The sequence below is a fragment of the Gossypium hirsutum genome, chromosome A06, assembly GCF_007990345.1.
Source record: "Gossypium hirsutum isolate 1008001.06 chromosome A06, Gossypium_hirsutum_v2.1, whole genome shotgun sequence".
Lineage (NCBI taxonomy): Eukaryota > Viridiplantae > Streptophyta > Magnoliopsida > Malvales > Malvaceae > Gossypium > Gossypium hirsutum.
In genome coordinates this window covers 98590097-98596893 of record NC_053429.1, presented here as the reverse complement: position 1 = coordinate 98596893, position 6797 = coordinate 98590097, and positions in this window count along the sequence as shown.

Sequence of the window (6797 nt, the reverse complement as noted above, 5' to 3'; positions counted from 1 at the left end):
TTATACCATTGGTTTTATAGGTGGACGGTAATGGGCATGATATATATATGGTTTATTAATTTAAGTTAAAAGGTTAAAATTGTAAAAATGGTTAATAACATATATATCATAAAACATAAAATTTATAATATGGTTTATATTATCATCTTCATCCACCGAAACTTAAACAAGAAAGAAAAATAAAAGAAACTAGGGTTTGGCCATTTCTAAGCTTAATCCAGGTATGTGTTTGGCTCGGTTTTTGATAATTTTTATGTTTTTGAGATCGTTGCTTCAAGTACTAGTAAACCCATGCTTGAATTTTTTATTTTGGTGAATGTTTTGAGTTATGCCATTGTTGAAAGCTTGTGATTTTTTTGTTTCATGATGAAATATGAAAGATATGTTTTAGATTAACATGTTTTGTATTACAGTTTTTGATGATTTTGAGTTTTAGGACTAAATTGCAAAAATAATAATTTGAGGGACTAAAATGTGAAATAAATGAAATATATGGACTTGTATGAATATGGGTAAGATTCGGCCTAACATAGGTGTGTTGAAATTTTGCATGTTATGTGTTTTGTGCAATAGGAACTAAATTGTAAAAAGTGTAAATGTCAGGGGTAAAATGGTAAGTTACCCATTTATGTGTTTTGGGACTAAATTGAATGAAAACATGTTTGAATGAGCTTAATTTGAATATGTTTAGATCTAGAACCAAAGAAATCAATTTTGGATCAGGGGAAAATGAAAGTTGTTGACTAGCTGTCCCATTCTGTTTTACATTGTCCGAGGTAAGTTTATAAGCAAATAGACGTACTTAATTTTAATTAAATTCAAATTATATATGCTGAAATGAAATCTATGAATTAATATATGCTAATGTCGAATGTGTATAAGCATGGTAACTATGTTCATGCATTCGTTTCGACAGAGTTACGACGTCCGAAAGCCTCGTATGAACCTTAGGAATAGTTAGGATACATATGTCATGACATAGGATTCTGATATATGTGTGTGAGTAAGACCATGACATCGATATGTGACTCCAATATATGTGTGCAAGTAAGACCCTGTCTAGGACAGTGGCATCAAGATGTGACTACATGTAAGACCACGTCCAAGACGTTGGCATTGTATGATATGTGTGATTATCCGAGTGTCCTATCCAATTCCGAATGGTTCATCGAGCAAAGATAAGTTGTGTTAGAATGTGTAAAACGAGCTAAATGGCCAGGTATGAATTAACTTAATACCTACTTGAGAAAAGGTAAGTAAGTACTTTGAATATTTGTTTTAAATCATGTACGATGCAAATAAAGAATATATTTGTATGTGGTATGTGTATTTGGCTTGTGAATGAATAGCTTGTGTATCATTGAAATGTTTCTTAAATATGTGCATATATGATTTTGTATATTCGGCTATATAGGTAATATATATATGTGATGTTATACTATGATTCTTGAGCTTGCATATATGAATAAATGTATGTATGGTTTATTATGACTATTTGGTTTGGAAGTTGATTAATAATATGTTAAAATGACTATGTGAGTATTCGGCCAAGGTGGGTAATTGTCTATGAAAATGTATTAATTATGGAATTTGTAGGTTTGAGGTCAAGCATGGTAATGTTAATGTAATTCATTTAGTTAATATGAGTTGACTATATTATTGAATGGTTTATTTGCTTATGACTTACTAAGCTATGATAGCTTACTCTGTTTTATAGATTTTTGGAATTCAAGTTACGAGCTCGGGGATCGTCAGCTAAGCCTATCACACTATCGATTGTCTTCGGTATTTATAAGCTAAATTTTTGGAACAATGGCATGTATAGGCTGGACTATGTTTTGGAATGTTGTATTTTGGTCTATGTATAATTAGAGCCATGCGAAAATGGCTTAATAATTATGCTTGAGTTTGGTTTTGGTTAAATTATGGTTTGAGCTCATTTTTTATTATCATGCTATGTGCCATGGATGGGAGGTATTCATGATATGTGTTTTGAGCATTGAAGTTGATTTGTAACACCCCATACCCGAGACCGTTGCCGGAGTCGAACGCGAGGTGCTAACAGACTTAATTACTTTGTTTTCACAGTCCATTTAAAAAAAATTCCAGACAGGCTGGCTAACCGCGTCACTGTCGCCTTAAAAATCATATCTCGAGTTCCAAAACTCGAAAACTGATTCCGTAAATTTTCCCTGAAATTAGACTCATATATCCATCTGTGGATTTATTTCTAGAATTTTTTGGTAGGGCCAATTGGTACAGTTTATTAGTTAAATTCTCCACTGATTCTGGGTTCGACTACTCTGACCTTCACGTATTACGACTTGGATATCTCCCTGTACAGAGCTTCAACACTCATGCCGTTTGTTTCTAATGAAACTAGACTCAAAGGGGAATCTATAAATATAAGGCATGACTTCTAATTGTCTCTGGATAATTTATGGTAAATTTTCAAAGTCGAAACAGGGGATCCAGAAACCGTTCTGGTCCTGTTTCACGAGAACTTTAATATCTCTTAATATACTATTCATATGATCGTTTCGTTACTTTCATATGAAAATAGATTCATCAAGGTGTATTACATAATTTATTCACTATTTAATTCCATTGCTATAAATTTTAGTGATTTTTCAAATCCACACCACTGCTGCTGTCAGCATCTGTTTTCAAGGTAAACTTTACCTATTTCGTGATTACCATGGACCAACTAGAGTTTTGTCATACATAGGTCCACATATGATCATATTTAGCCGTTCCAATGGCTGATCATTTGCCCAACACTTCCATTCCAGTCCATAGTCACATCATGAAACCATATATATATACATAAACACAAATGGTCTAATGCCATACTCCACTTCTACGAGCCATTTTCGCATGGCTGTACACACATACATCACAAAAAGTACTTGAAAAACAACAAAGGGTAGTCCTATACATGCCATATCCAGAGTTCAACTAAAAGTGTACCAAAAGGGCTTTGATAGTGTGGATGACTTCGACTTCGATGATCCCGAATCCGATAGCTAACGAGCAAAATCTATAAAACAGAGAGCCAAAGCAACGGGGTAAGCATTTTAAAGCTTAGTAAGTTTCAAGTAATGAAATCGGCTTTGACTAAAGTATTACATTCACATAGCTAAATGAATCACTTTATTAATACACATTCTCATAATCATACTTACTTCACACTTCATCAACATATACACACACAAGGTATCAACCTATCTAAAAGCCGAAAGTTCGTTAGTCGATTGAACGAATACTATTTAAAACGAATCGACTTTTCCGATGCACATGCAAACATACCTTATCGTTTGGGGTTTTCGAGCGTATTAATTGAATTTATTACAGCACAAAACGCTCACCTTCAAGCCCAAGTTTCTTCGAAATTTAGCCGGATATAACCACAAGCACAATTGCCTTCGGGTCTTAACCCGGGTATAGCAACTCGCACAAATGCCTTCGGGTCTTAGCCCGGATATATCAACTCGCACAAATGCCTTCGGGTCTTAGCCCGAATAAAATCACTAGGATAAATGCCTTCGGGACTTAGCCCGGATATCATTCAAATGCTCATGCACACATATATCAATAATCATGACACATCCATATTTCATTTTCGTTACTAAGGCTCAAACACAAAACATTTATTAAACCTTTCCAATTTCGGCTCAATAGCCACACACAAAGAGCATGATTTCAATTGGCTTTATAACATAGTCTCTATGCACATTCGGCTATCCGTCATAGTATGACTAATCATTTCAATATAATTCAAGTAGGGTCATTACTCGAAGACTTACCTCGGATGTTGTCGAACGGTTTCGACGGCTATTCGATCACTTTTTCCTTCCCCTTATCCAACTTTGGTCCTCTAAGCTCTTGAGCTTAATTCAAATAGATAGAGCTTATTTAATAATTTATCAATTTAACTATTCGATTAAATACATTTATATTATACAATTAGGTGCGAATAATTTTATTGACTAGTTATTCAAGCATTATACATGTGCTCTACTCATGCACCACCGAATAATAGGACTAGCTTAATACCTTGCATTTTCGAATTCATATACATCATTTAGTTCCTCATAACATACATTTTCTCCCTAACCAACACAAGAGCCCAAAGCATCACTTACAATGCCGAATTCCAATTAAGTCTACCATCATAGCATTATCATATTTATGCACTTGGTAAGTTGCGTTTGAACACATTCGGCACTAGGTGTCCAAACCAATGTTCCTCGAACACTAAACCCAATTTATAACCAACTCAAAACTCCTTAACAACAAGCATTTAATAACAATGTACTTAACCAATTCCTTAAACATGCATTCGGCAATTACACCAAGACCATCTTAACTCGTTTCTCATCTTGCTAACAAAAACATAGTAAAGCAAGTCTTCATACACAATGGTTATCAATTCATCCATTCACTAGGGACATGACCTAATGTTCAATAACAACCCCTCCTTTACCAAGTACACATTCGGCCTTGGTACATAATAAGGTAGCCGATTTCTTTGCCTTTAGCACCCATTGCTCACATATGATTATTTGTATAGTTCAAACACTCATCTATCTTTGCTCATCTAAATTTAACATGGAACAACAAAATTCACCATTGTCAAATACCATAGCCGAAAGCCCTAGTCCATAACACAAATCAAAATTTCTACATGGGTTACAAAAGTAGTTTGATATCTTACTCAAGATTAACCAAAATTTCATGAACTAATATAAACTTCTTACCTTGCTATTAGCCTAGGATAATCGAATGCCTCCCTCCCTACTTCCTCTTCACAATCGGCCAAGAAGAACAAAATGAGAAAGAATTTTTGTTCTCTTTTTTTTCCCTTTTCCCCCTTCTACACGGCTAAGAAGAACTAAAGTATGAAGCCTTTCCCTTCTTTTTTTTTCGGTCATGCATGAGAATGATGAACACATTTTTTTTTCTTTGTTTTCTTCCTTCAATTTCTTATTAGTTTATTGCCCATGCTTCTTATTTTATTTTTCCATTAACACAACATGTTTCATGACATGTTTTGCCCATCATCCCTTGTCATGGCCGGCCACTAGTACTTAAATGGGGGGAAATTGACATGCAAGTCCACCCCTTTGATTACATGCACTATTAGGCCACTTGCATTTGCCTAGCACATTTCTAAATTTTCACACATAAGTCCTATCAACTAAATTCACATGCAATTAAATAAATCGAAGCTTAAAACTTTCACACATTTATATTCACATATTTTAGGCAATAATTATCACATTCAAATAATTTGGTGACTCGGTCTAGCAGTCCCGAGACCGCTTTCCGACTAGGGTCACTTTAGGGCTGTCACATGATTAATTACCTTGGATGTAGTATGAATGTATTGGCCCTAATATATATATTAGGTATATTTGGATAATTTGAATGTGGTTCAATCTAAGATTAGGTACTTATGTGAAGTTGGATAAAAATAATTAAGCTTGGTTGTTAAGTATGTTTGGTCATATGCTGAAATTTAGATAAGGTAATTACTTAACTTGTAATTCAGTTCTTGCTCATATTAATATGCTTTGGTACATAATGTGGCAATGATATGTGCTAGTACATGACCTTTAGGTATATATATAATGGTGTTTGAACATGTGTTTCGATTATGAAGTAATAATGGATGCATGTTGTGTTATAACATGAAATCCTTTAGTAAATTAAAATACATGTCATTTATTTGAGGTGTATTTGGTATATGCTTATTGTGTAAAGTAAAAAAATATGCTTGGCTATGTGGCTTGATAGGTAATCAAAATCAATAAATATGTATAGGTAAATTTTGGTTAGCCGAATAAATAAAAGATTAATATGGTTTTTGTTTTGGTTCCTAACGGTACATTATTTGTAAATTTTGGTTAATTATTTGAGTAGTTTAATTAGTTGAGTTGGTGATATATATTTGTATATATATAATTATATATTCATGAAATTCGAATGTAGTAACAAATCAACAAATGTTATTATGGAATGTATCATTTGTATGAAAGGAAATGATGTCTGATTACTTGTATAAAGTATGCGCATGACTTATATAAAAATAGGTCTAATATTCAAGAATGAAGTTATTGATGTGTTATATGTTTTGTATATGTATAAATTATTTTGATATATATTTTGGATTATGTTTTATTTATGCTATGTGGTAATTGATAAAAATTTTAAGAGTAGATATTTGATTAAGTTATAAGCATAAATGAGATCCAAATCTCGAATTGCAATGAACGTATCATTCGCATATGTAATATGGCTGTTAAATTTATATGATTATGACTTGAATTAATATGAAAATGTTCGGAACTGTGCTTTCGTTCAGTAATGCCTCGTAACCCTATTCCAACGACAGATAAGGGTTAGGGGTGTTACAAGTAGGCCCATTCTAACATAAAATACCCACATTTATTTAAAAGCCTACTAGCTAGAGACAGGGTTTATTCTTTTAAAAACAAAAATTTTGCTCAATCCAAGGCTTGAACCCAAGACTTCTCAGACTCTTCCCAGGACACTTAACCACTGAAGCAGACATGCACTTGAGTGTAACTCAAACATACAAAAATAAATACTTAGAATTCTTAGGGAATTATAGTGTGGATGGCTAGAGAGTCATTTTGGAATGAGAAATCCCTTAGATAAAAATAGAGGGTAGCGGTTGCGACAAGGATGGAGACGCAAAGGGGAAGATGAAGGCAATCCCTCCTAGTCACCGAAAGACATTTTGTAGCCGAAGTTGTGGGCTAGATAGGCGG